Here is a 12,990-nt window from a genome sequence, read left to right as displayed (position 1 = left end):
CCCGCACGCGCGGGGGGTTGAGGGGCCAAGTCCATGTCAGGCCCAGGGGGCCAAAATTTCTTAATCCGCCCCTGACTCTAAGCAATTTAGAATGGAGCCCTATCCATCTGATCCCATTGGTTTGAATTCTGACTGTGTTGTTCTTATTTGCTAAGCTAAAAAATAGCTAAGAAACCCTCATTTAAATACATGGTGAACTTTAAAAAACATTACAAAACAGTGCCTGGTAGGTAGAGAGTAAAAGTAGTTCCATGACTATACAATGCCATTCTAATAGTCCTAAGATTGTTTTGCTTTTATATTTGAGGGGCCACTAAAGCGTGATACCGCTGCTGTTGGTGAGATATATCATGTTAATTTCCTCTTTTGACTGCTGAGCTACGTTCTGTTGTGCTTTTCAGACTATCTTGGTCGGAACTAAGTTATTTTTTCTGTGTTATCTTTAAGTTACTCTAATTGTCCAGAAGCACTTTAAACACAGCTTCTACTCCTGCACTTTTCTACTGTGCACTTGCCACATTCACATGTTTTTTTATTTCTGGTAGTAAGGTATAGCTAGTCAAGGCTAGCAATAACAGCATTGCCTCTCTCCCTCCCCTGACTCTTTTCCGACTCTTTTTAAATCTTCCTCTCCTCTCCTGCTCTCTGTGTTAGATGTTCAGTTATTCCTCTGCCTCCTTTAGAAATTATGGTATGTGTAATAAGTGTAGAATTTTTGTAGCTTTAGAGTCGAGGGTGTCATAGTTAAAGTCCAAACTGTTCAATATCCAGGAGTTAGAGAGGGCTGAATTTTTAACTGCCCAGAGACACCAAGACCAAGGATCTTTTGATAGAAAACACTCACTACATTCTGATAACATCATTAAGTCATCAAGTGACCGGCCTGCCACAATCAGGATATAACCCTGCTTGAAAATAGAACCGGAAAAAGTTTTGAAGCTGAAACAGGTTAGGATGAATGGTTACTCAAGCATCGTGCACCCACGATGCACCTCATCAGTTTAAGCTGCAACAAAAGTAAGTAAGCGATTATCTATGTGTTTGTGTGTATGCAAGTGCGTGTGCTGACACGGACTTATAACTAAGTACCTGCTGACAACAAAGGGATTTTCTATTCTATTCCTTTCTTCTGAAAACCTGGATGACTCTTAACTTTCTACTTCTGAACTAAGACAAAACAGAAGTTATAGTCTTTGGACGGGAGTCTTTGAAAAAGAAGCTGATTAGTCAGTCACTTCATTTGGATGGGATTAAATCAAAGGCATAACTTACTGAAGGAATTGTATGGACATGTCCCCAGCTATAATTTCCGCTTTCTTTCCCCTTTCCACTAATTTACTGTACTTTAGCCAAAGGTAACAGAGTTGGGTGCAGCTGTCTCTATTCAGAACGTTTTGAGTCAGTGTTTTTTTTTTCCCTTTCTCCCGCTGCTCTTGTGTACCGCATCTCATATAACATCATCAGATCTGTCGCTTGGAGACATCTGATTTGCAGTGGCATTTCACTGCGTACACAGTTGCTACGTGGTTGGAGGAGAGACACACAGCAGAACTCAGTGAATATTAACCGGCAGCTATTTCGATGTTTAAGTAAAAGTTAGGAGACAGGTTGGTTAAAAAAATTAGAGATCATACCACTGAAAAATCTGTTCATTAGTCATACAGAGCTTTTTCAGGTAAAAATGGCAACAGATTGTAAATTCAAGTTAGTAATATAATGCAAGAAGCTTGAAGCTTGTTCTTCTTAACTAGTTAAAAAAAAGCTTGGCTTCTTAGAGGACCATGGCTCCCAGTTACAGGTTAAAATGTTTTCTTATTGAACAGACAGAATCAGACTGCAGAGCTTCTACATATCTTGAAATTTAGTTTTTGGCATTATTATATTAATAAAGAGGTTCATAAATCTTTTTAAACAGGGCATAGAGAGAAAGAGAGCTGCAGACTTAAAGGTGACACAGATTTACTGGGATATGCAACATGCAATAAAATCTCCAAGTTTACAAGAAAGTTTACAAGAAAATAATATGCTATGCTATATTTAAAATCAGCATATCCATATTTTTCTGGATGGATAGATGGAGGGAATGGAAATTGTATCTCTAGGGCTGCATGATATATTGATTTTGGCAAAGTTACAAACTTGGATTAAATTTTACTTAGATAATAACGTAAAAAAATCTTTTTGTTATTTTTAGGTTTGTAGAATTTCCTTCTTTCATTTGCTGTATATTGCAAAAATAAGAAATATCTTGTACAGGGGTGATGCTGAAAAACTAGTCCATGCATTTGTTACTTCAGAGCTTGACTATCTCTATTCACCCAGTATTTATTTGTTCAATTCTTAGTTCTATAACGTTATCCTCTCTCTGCTTTTTATCGGCATAGTAGCTACATCTGGTCTGTTCCTGTTTGGCTGTGACACCAGAGAAATATCAGCTGTGCTGCTTGCATCAATGCCATTGTTTTGTAGATGTTGGAGCTCGGCCTGTTTTTCAGTGCAGTCCTGTTTTTTCTAACTGTGACCAACTGTATGTGCTCTCTTACATTCTCTAACATGGGAGCTGGCTTGGAGCTCATCTGCCTGGCTGTGTCTTTCCTGGACGGGGCTGCCTGTCAAGGTGGTTAACGGTTAAGTTTTGTGTATTTGCTTCTTTTTCTATGTCTGCTTCTATCTCCTTAAACCCCAGTTGGCCTCTGCAGATGGCTGCTCACACTGGAGATTTTCTCTTGTTAAAAGGAAGAAACTGTCGCTACAAGCGTGCCTGGTGTAAGGAATTGCCGTTAAGACTATAAGTTGAGGCAATCAACTGGTTTTCCATATAATACTTTGAACCAGTCTGACTGTATGTTCTAGTTGAATTGTGTCTGTAAAGGGCCTTGAGGTGACATTTGTTGTAAATTAGTGCTATATAAATAAACTGAATTGAATTCAATATATCCATAACAACCAAATCACATTGATCAACGGCACTTATTCACTCATTTTTTAGAATCTCCAAAGGAGTAAAAATTAAAATTGAAAACAGAAAGAAAACCCATAAGGAAGCCTTTTGTAGTTGACTGGACAGCCCCTGTCAGTCCCTGTCAAGGAAATTATGGAACCACTAAACAAATGTTAAAACACTTTTCCAGAGATCCTGTTGTTTCATTTTTGGTGCCTAGATTTTATAAGCTCTATCCACACTTCCAAATCCACTCACCATTTGCAGATCAGAAAGCAACCAGGGGGTGGAATATTTTATTCAAGAAAACACCAACATAACTTTAAGTGGGACCTGGATATAAATCCCAAACCTCCCAATTGCCCTTCTACTGAACCCCAACAGCTCAACAGGGTTCTGTTAGATGTTAGATGCTCTCTACAATATTTATTCACACTTCACAGTTAGAGGTGCTTGCCTTTTAGTACACTGAGGTCCACATTTTAGGATTTCCAGTTGGCCTCAATATTCTGTGTACAGTACATACAAGGACATCACATTAGACTCTAGAGCTCAGATCAATGTTTACCCAGCATTTGATGTAGCAGGTATCAGTATTCAAACAGCAAAAGTGAATAAAACACTGCAGCCTATATTCTGTACTATGTCGGTCGCTATTTATATAGATTTTAGTTGGCTTTCTTGGTAATTTTGGTACTTTTAGCAAAAGTCTACGAATCTGATTAAAAAATAAGGTCAAGACGAGTTGCAAATAATATGATCCTGGAAGAGGTTTATCAATTTCTTCTTATGTTTAAATAAATACCTATTCAGGATTGTATCTGTTTAAATAGCTGAAAACCTGTTGTGCTACAAATGAGCAAAGGTACAGAAATCCCTTTAGAAACTTTAACACTTAATTCCACCCTATTTAATACATTGCTGTCATGTCTCAAGTTTTGGTGGGTGAACTATCGTATTTCAGATCTCTTTCCCACCACCTCCTGAATTTACAGTTCCTCTAAATATCCTGTATATAAAAAAATTCTGTGGTGCAAAAAAGAGGAATGCAAAAGATATGATGCATAAAGGCACTGCTATATGAGGGGAGAGCAGGAGCACGTGTTTAAATGGAGGAGTAGTTGGAATAAAGATGAACTCAAATAAAAGGAAGCTCTCAGGAGTTCAAATCAGAAAACAAAAAGAGGGAAAAGGAGAAGTATGCTGCTGCGGTGAAAGTTAACCTCTTTAAGTGGCTCAAAGGCGGCAGGTAAATTAAGTATAGTATTCTGAGCTTCTGTGTGGAGGCTTTTACATATAATACTACAAAACACCACGTTACTGTTTTGTTCAAACTGTTTTCTCATTGGTATTTAGTGTATAAATGATCATGCAAAAAATAGGAGGAAAATTGTTTATTTTATTTATTTAGAGTAATTATCAAATTAACGAGAAGGTAAATCATTAAAAAGGTCATATTTACAAAATGGGAGACATAGATGAATTACAGGGTACAAAAATCTGTCCTTAAGTCTGCAGATTGATTTTCTGAAACAAAAATAGAATAATGTATATAATTATTTCATTCCAGATTCCTTTCTTTTTTAAACCATTGACACTTGAAGATGTTAGAACCATAAAATAATAGATGTTATAACCATACGATAACCATTTTGAAATAACTATAAAGATAGATTTTATTTTGTTATTTAATTTAATATTCAAATGATACAGAGGAGACTTTAATCATATATATTTTTTTATTAGAAAGATTATTTTATTAAACTTTGAGTATAATTTACATATACCAAGACAGACCCAAGTGTCTTCTTTTTAGAGGTCAAAATGTGCTCTCCCTAATTCTGACATGAAACTAGTGCTGTTGTGATGAAGCAGATACAGTATGTCTAATTAGATGTAGCTTCTAATCATTTAAAATCATAATTTGAATTAAATGTATATGTCGTTATGCTGCTTTACTTTTGAAACCTAACAAGTTCCACATTTCATTGGTTTTTGTCTGTGTTACAGCGATGCATTATTAAAACAAGTAAGCCTAGAAATGTGTCTGAAATATGGTTGGGACAGAACTGCATATCATGATGTATGCTTAAGTCTTTTTAGGCTGCTTCATTTCATCATTCTGGTACTGACCAGAATGTATTACGGAAGGAGAAGGAGAGAAAGAAGGTAAAAAGAGTGATAAACAGGGAAGGGTAACAGTTTGGTCCAATACTAGCTGGAAGTGTAAGAACAGCCATTTGATACCAAGTGATTCATCAATATCTGTTATTTTTTTGGCAAGATGTGTAATTTATTCAAACCTATTTAAAGGTATAGTGGGGGATGTTCTTTTTATGGGTGCATCATCAAAATAAGTGGTCCCCCTAATTGTCAATCATTCTGGGGATATGTTTACGTAAGGCCGTCCTACGTGCTCGTCTCTATTTTCACTTACCGTTGGTGAGTTTGACATCGTAGAAAAATTGCAAATCTTCTCTTGGAAAGTAAGCTTGTATGAGTGATGCAAACAGCTACTTTTAAACACAGCATGCATGAGGAGAAATGGGCTAGTGCACACCTTGCACACATTTATTAGGCGTTCCCTCCCAGGAGCTGGTACAAGGTTGTGCATGTGAATTTTTTTTTTTTTTACGTGGAGAGAGTGGGTCTTTTTAAAGACTCGCAAAATTCCTCCGCTATACCTTCAATAATTTTTGCTTAGCAATATTGATTAAAGAACACAGACAGAAACATGCAAGACTGGTAGCAGGATGTGTCTACATAGCTATTGAGGTTTGACACCTGTTTGACATCTGTGGCATCACAGTTATTGCGCATAACTACCTTATGACTAAACAAACTCCATACCGATATTATGGATGTTTAATTAGATAGGGTACTGCAAATATTTATTTTGTTTGTTTTTTGCTTTTTTTTTTTACATAGAGAAGAAGAAAAAAACTGTCATGGGACAAAAGAAAATCCCACTAAGACAGAGTACCCTGAATGAAAACTAGGGAGACTGAAGAGGCATATTCATGTGATTTGGTCAAACAACAGAGGGTCACAGAAGTGTTGTACAGTTTGGTTGAAACCTGTTATTCACTACAATGTTGGTTTAGCAGTACATACAAATAAACGAGACAAAAGCAGTTCCTTTATTATCCATTGACAACGATCTATTTGTAGTGTATTATTTAGTTTGTCAACCAGAAGAAAGTATGAAGGCAAAGGAAATTATATATATGCTAAAGCTAGTTCACCTCTCCCAACTGAAAGGTTAATGTTTCTAACTTAGTTCAAAAAATTGTTTGCAGGTTTATGCATATTCAATAAGGATTATTCATGATTATTTTACGAAAACAACCTTAAGAAAAATGTTTTTTATAGTATTAGAGCAACCATTAATTAACTGGGTGAATTATTTGACAGAAAAAAACAGAATTAGTTAATTCCTGTATCTGTTATGTGCAAGTGACAGAGAGCATGCAAACACTGGCTGAGGAAGCAGCCAGAAGGGTCTATACTACGAAGTGGGATTAACGGCTTAGCCAGCTCTGTCGGGCTAAAAGTGAAGGTTTTCAGCACCCTAAAGTTGGCTCCATTTAAGCCCAGTAACATACCCTGAACTCATCACCTGCCTAGGGAACAGTTTATGCTCCGAGTATCAGATCACGTAAAATAGTGCAAACAATCCCTGATGTCCCAGATGCACTGATCTAACAGCATTTATTATTCAGTACAACTTAACTTGTTTTTATCATTATTTTCTACATTTTAACCAGTTTATCCAAAATTATGCAGAACACACCATAAAATGTTTAACAAAGAGACATTCATAGTCTGTCAATATAGCCAATAATAATGGCTCAAGGCATAATTTCTTTTTAGGGATTATACAGTCTTCTTTTACAGCTGTAGAGAACATATAAGTTATTTTAATTAATTTAAGATCCAAGGGGAAAATTATAGAATCATATTCTTGCAATCCTATTTTAACAAGATAAATAAGTTAAAATTCCACCATTATTGATCAAGTGAATAATTCTCAGAAGGTATTTAAAAAATGTAATTCTATGTATGTAATTGAATTCTGATTTAAAGCAGCAATCCCAATAAAATCTAAGTATAAATAAAAACAAAAAAAATGGGATTAGCTTGTTTTGTTAGTGGTAATCGCCCTATTTACATCTTAACCTTCTTCTCAATGATGAATGAAAATGAAAGAATTAATTAAAAGGAAATTATTTCAGGAAACTATGACAAACAACAATATATAAATTAACCAATCCACCAATCAATAAAAAAAAGAAAAATGTTTGTTCATCCACACACCTATACATTTTTTACTATTATCTGTTTTCCTCTGGTTTATATGGTAATACTTACTGTCAATATTTCAAGGGTGTGAATACTTTGCGAGGTATTGCATGTTGGGTTCTGCTGGGCCAAAAACAGCAGGATTTAAATACCCCTAAAAATGTAGTTAGAGCTAATTAGTTCCTATTGTACATAATCAGCAAAGTTAATTAGTTGTTAATCAATACACAGAGAGGATGATAATAGAAAAATTAAACACTGTTTACTTAAAATAGCTGTGCAGTGAAAACATGGGATTTTAGAGGCATTTAAGCTTCTTTTTAACAGCGGCTCTAAAGTATGTTTCTATTTGTTTTTTTAATTGTTAAGGGTAATAATGATCTGGCAATGCAAAATTACATTTGAAACCCTGCTTCTTTGGGGCTTGCTCACTAACAGATGATTGGCACATAAATGCTCTGACAACAAGCTTTGAGTGAAGCTCTTTTGTTTAGAATTCCTCTGTGTCTAATTGTGTCCAGCCAAAATATACTTGGATGAGAGGCTCAAATCCCCAGAACTTTTCAACACTTGCATGCCACCACGGACACCATTAGCTGTCAATTGCTGTAACTAATTTGCAAACTTCATTTCATGCATCATGCTAAATTATGAAGCCACATCAGTAATAACCATTATTCGCTGTAATGACCATCAGAATAGCTGCTGTGGAAGTTGGGGGAGGGGGGGGGGGGATTGTTGTTAATTTCCCATTTGGTAAAGGGTAGTATCTATGCTTCTTCAATATGGGAGGAGAGGCATCTATGGGTGGTGTGAGTCACTATTGGATGCAAGTCAACTACTGTACAGCCAGGTTTGTACTGCAGTCATGAAGGAGATAAATTACTTCTGCCATGGCCATATGGTTTCTGCAAGTGTGTTTTTGAATGGGAAAATTACTACACTAGATGATTAGATTAGATCTAACTGTACTTGTCCATTTTATTGAGCAACACAAGAATAACAATCAGGTTAATGGCAAGACTTAAAAACATTAAAAACTATTTAGGAGGTGCTTGGACACATTCTTGTGTTTTTAGGTAGATGTCATCGCGGGATGTACAACAATGGAGCTGATCATCTTGCGTTAGTAAATACTAGGGCTGAAACAATTAATTGGATTAACGGTGATTAATCAATTATTGAAATAATCTTCAACTATTTTAGTAATCAATTAATTGTTAACTGGACACTAGACACTGGAGACTGTATAATTTGCTTTTAGCTGTCAGAGCAACCCACTTAGAGCTCTAATTATATCAAAATTGTAAAAAAAAATTAGGGGTGGGGCTCAATAAAATTTTTTTATTGCATTAATCAGATGGCTGTGAAATAAATGAATTGTAATTGATCACATTTTAACCGCATATGAATGCCTGACTTGGAATAAGCAAGAAGTAACTTTTTCCACATGGATTTTGACCTAAGCTTAATCAACAAAATAAATATATATATTTTTTAAACAAAGATCAACACGTCATTGCAAATTTTAAGTTCAGCATATTTAGGAAAGCCAATCTCAGAAAGTCAGGTAGCTCTATAGGTATAGGTAGATCTTATGTAAACTATAACACTGCTTTTTTAAATGCAAAAACACAATTACTTCCGGCAAGGCAAATTGTGATGGTCCTCTGTAAAATGTAAGCAACACATGGCATGTGCTGGAATGTGAGCTGTCTCATCGTCTGTTCCGACTGTGGTGACTTTCTGTGTGATTTCCCAGACCTCTGTCACAGAATCATAATCTTCTGCCGTATTTTCAGCAATGTGCCTGGTGGTGATCTTCTGGATGGTTAAGGCAAACGAGTGAAGGCCACTTGTTGTCAATAAAGTGTGCCGTCACACCGAGGTCATTTGTGTTGCTGACTGAGGTCCAGTGATCCCCAGTAATAGTGACGCATTCAGCTTTCTCCAACAAATTCTCTTTCTCACCCTTTTCACTGTCGTAGGGCTGCTAGACCCTCTTTGTCACCGTTTTTCTGCATGGCAGCTCATACTCATACTTTCACCCAAATAAATATTTGGGGTGAAATCCCAAACAACATCCAGGAGGTCATGCCATTCTCTACTGTTCTAATGCAGAAAGACATATCTATGTTATGGTGTGCGATTAAAATGCTTACATTTTTTTAATGTGTTAATATTTGTGTGATCAATTAATCAAAAGGAATGTGTTAATGTCCCAGCCCGAAAAAATTATATATAAACATTTTGGATTTAAGATAAAAAAAAATTTTTTATCTGTCAATATGCTGTATCCAGAACCCCTTAAGTGGAAAAATGTTAGTTTCACCTGTTTTAATTTCGTAAAAAGTATTCTTTAAGGAACCTTTGGCTATCTGATTATTAATTTATTTGAGCGAAAAAATAATCAACATATTAATAGATTTGCCAAATAATCATTAGCTGTAGCCCTAGTAAATACTAAGGGTTAACCGGCTGCTTAATTTTCTTCAAAGATTATGAAGCATTTGTATTCTACTTTATTCTGCCCTGGTCGCCTAAGAAAGGTCTACTTGTCAAAAAAAAAAAAAAAATTACATAAAAGAAGTCCAGACTTCGAGACTCAGATTTACATTTAACTTTATTTATCCCTCGGGATTACTCCTTCAAGGAAATTCTGGTTCCAGTAACTTATATACAGTAAAAAAGGGCAGAGTAAAAGAAGGATGCCATTAAAGGGGGGTTGGGGGGGCTGCTAAGCCTTGTCCCTCTTCCTATCACCTCCTCCTTCCCCCAAGTGAGGAGTTATGCAGCTTGATGGCTTTAGGAACAAAGGGGTTCAGCAGTCCGTTGGTTCCACATTTGTGGAGGAGCAGTCTTTGTCTCCCAGGCAGAGATTACATCACTCTGACTTCCCATTTCCAAGTTTTGAGGTAAATAGAATGCACCATTATGCTTGAACACTGGGCTATGATGAAGACATGCACCAACTTTAAGGCCTGATTTAAAGTTTATCTGTTAAAAGAGTTGAGTGTAATTGCATATTAATGAGTACTAGGTTGGGCTGTGTTTATGTAATCAAAGTCTGTGTGTAAATTAAAAATACCGTAGCTTTACTTGAGCTGAATGGAACAATCATCTTTGGGGATGAGAATAAATCATGCACACCCTCCTGTCCTTCCTATACAGCACATATGTGGGTTCTTCCAGGGTACTCCAGCTTCTACGGTCTTTCTAATATAACCTTAGGAGTTATTGTGCACACGTGGTTGTCTGTCCTGTTTTTTTGCTCTACTCCCTTTTCTGCACTCGTGACATTTTCATGGTTCATGTTTCCTACCTTAAAACCTATATATTCATGTAATTGGTTTAGGATTTTCAAAACAAAAACCAAATCCAAACCAGCTTCATATGAAATATATTGATCATGAAAAACTATTCAAAATGTCTACTTTGCTGTCATCTTTCAATTAGCATTGCAAATGTAATTTCAGTTCCTCAGTACAAGCAGTGAGACCATGAGGCTGCACCTGTATTTTAATATGCAGTGGGATTGAGCCAGAATTGACTAAGTGCTAGGAAGGAATCCTAAATGAAACAGCAGCAGAAGGTCCACCTGAGGTGGGGTAATTTGATTTATTTCTTATTATTTTCCCATCTCCTGGTGTTACTGTGGTTTTCTCTTTTAAAATGGAAAATGTGATAAATATTGATGTCCTTTGCAGGGAATGCAGCCATCTAGGCACGAGATGCACGTCTTAGGCAATCTATAGCGGTTTCTTCCTTCCTTCAGAGGGATCATGGGTGTACATATATGTAAACTGACCCCAGCTGCCAAAAAGCCTGGGCTTTTAAAGATGTTTGGCTATATAAAAAAGTCCCACTGAGCTGTATTGTAATACACCAAATCACAAACACACACCTTCCCTTTCCTTAGTCACTTCACTTGTCAGTCTGCCATTTTAAAACTATTGATCCCTTTGATCTCTTGCTTCCATTACTGCTCTTAGAAACCAAAAACTCAAATTTCTTTCATTTTACCAGAAAATAAGTAATGAAGGGAACCAGAAAGGACATGAATAGACTATCAAAAACTGCTAAAGCTAAAGGGAAAGATGATCCAACTGAAAAATATTTCTATAAACTTTGTCTAGCTTGAAAGATGAAAAGAAGAGGGAAGAAAATAACAAAAAAGTTTCAAAAACATTTAAAAAAAATAAAAAAAATAATAAAATTGCTAGTAGGGATGGATTTGTATGATATATTCAACCTGTTTTCTAAGAAATTAGTAATATTTTCAATATTGCATCCCACTTCTATCCTCATTGCTCCTCCAAAAATGGCTGCCAGAACAGGAAGCAAGAATCACATAAATCAACTCCAGCCCAACTTTGTTGCATCAAACACATACAGTGTGCAAAAATAACCCATCTATAGTTTAATACAGATGGAAATAGCACCCACACCTTGGCTCGTTTAGTTCTGCACGCCCACCTATCTGAATCAATGTACTCATTATGACAAAGCAGCTCCCCCGCCAGTGCCCACAAAGCTGAAACTGCTCCAAGTTGCAGAGGTAGCTCTTTGCAAATTTGTCTGGAATGAAAGCTGAAAATACCAGCAGATCAATATACAAAGCTCCGAACCTCTGATAGCAAGACCAACACTCTGGTAGCAACCTCTGATAGCAAGACCAACACAGTTATGTCTCCATGCTCTCTGCCTGACTCTTCTCACTAAGCAAAGGCAGCCAGAAGTACATCTCCTTCCCCTATGTTTCCAACTTGAAATGGCCAGCTCAGCTCGGTTTGACTGCTCCCCCTCAATTTAAAGTGTGATATGTGTTTACCTGTCAGTTTGTGATGACAAGTGAATTGGGTAGGAGGTGCAAGAGAAGCAGGCAGAGAGAAGAAATAGCCTTACCCAAAGCTGTAACGAAGGAAATCCAGAGATTGGTTCTTTCCATTCACAGAGACTGCTCATTAAATCCAATATGCTGGAGGAAGGTTTGAAGATAGAGGCTGCCCCAGGAGGAGCAAAATGAGATTCCCTAATATAGCGATGTTGCAGCAGTGTTAAGAAAAGTGGCAAGAATGCATAAGGATAGGGATCTGATATCCAGTCCACTGTCGTTTCCCGTCAGCAACGAAGCCACACGTGCACACACTGTGACACATGCGATTCGTGCAGAGAACATGCAGGGAGGGTGTATCCAGGCTGAAGGATTGAGGGGGAGAAGGAAAGGAGGGATAGAGACCGGCAGGGAAAAAAGAGACACAGAGGAGAAAGCAGCTGATCAGGAGAACAGCAAGGTAGGGGGAGGAGAAGGAGGAGTCGCAGCATGTGATGAGAGATAGGGAGAAGGGAGGGAGAGTCTCTCTTCCCTGTCTTATTTTTCTCTCCATCCTCATGGAAGTATGCAAACCTGACAGGAGAAGCTGATTGATTTTTAATTCCATATCTCTAAGTAGAGGTCCTGTTTGTGATGTTATATCTAAATAAATGGACAAACAGGAGACCACCTGCAAGAGAAGTTGATAAGGGTTACTATGGATGGATGGATGGATGGATGGATGGATCCAAACATTGGGAAATGTTTGACATCCTCAAACTACCATTTTCCTTCTTACTGTAAGTTAAGGGTCCCTCAGAAAAACAAAACAAAAACTTCTTCCCTCTATTCTCTGGTTGACACTGGTTCTTGCATCGGAACATTAGGAGACAAAAAAACATTACCAGAAAACAACCCTGGTTGAAGAGAATGT

At 37.0% G+C, this 12,990-nt stretch overlaps 1 protein-coding gene across 2 annotated transcripts in view; it reads right to left on the bottom strand.

Annotated features, from left to right (window-relative positions):
* Nucleotides 1–12,489, bottom strand: part of lingo1a (leucine rich repeat and Ig domain containing 1a) — a 185,262-nt gene extending 172,773 nt beyond the window's left edge. For both annotated transcript variants that reach the window (XM_038285191.1, XM_038285190.1), the window contains exon 1: nucleotides 12,149–12,489. The gene's annotated coding sequence lies outside the window, so the exon portion shown is untranslated. The remainder of the gene's footprint in view (nucleotides 1–12,148) is intronic.
* Between the last annotated feature and the right edge of the window lie 501 nt (nucleotides 12,490–12,990).

Source organism: Cyprinodon tularosa, unplaced genomic scaffold, assembly GCF_016077235.1.
Source record: "Cyprinodon tularosa strain WSP-4 unplaced genomic scaffold, ASM1607723v1 ctg208, whole genome shotgun sequence".
NCBI classification, from domain to species: domain Eukaryota; kingdom Metazoa; phylum Chordata; class Actinopteri; order Cyprinodontiformes; family Cyprinodontidae; genus Cyprinodon; species Cyprinodon tularosa.
This window is presented reverse-complemented; position numbering and strand designations above follow the sequence as displayed.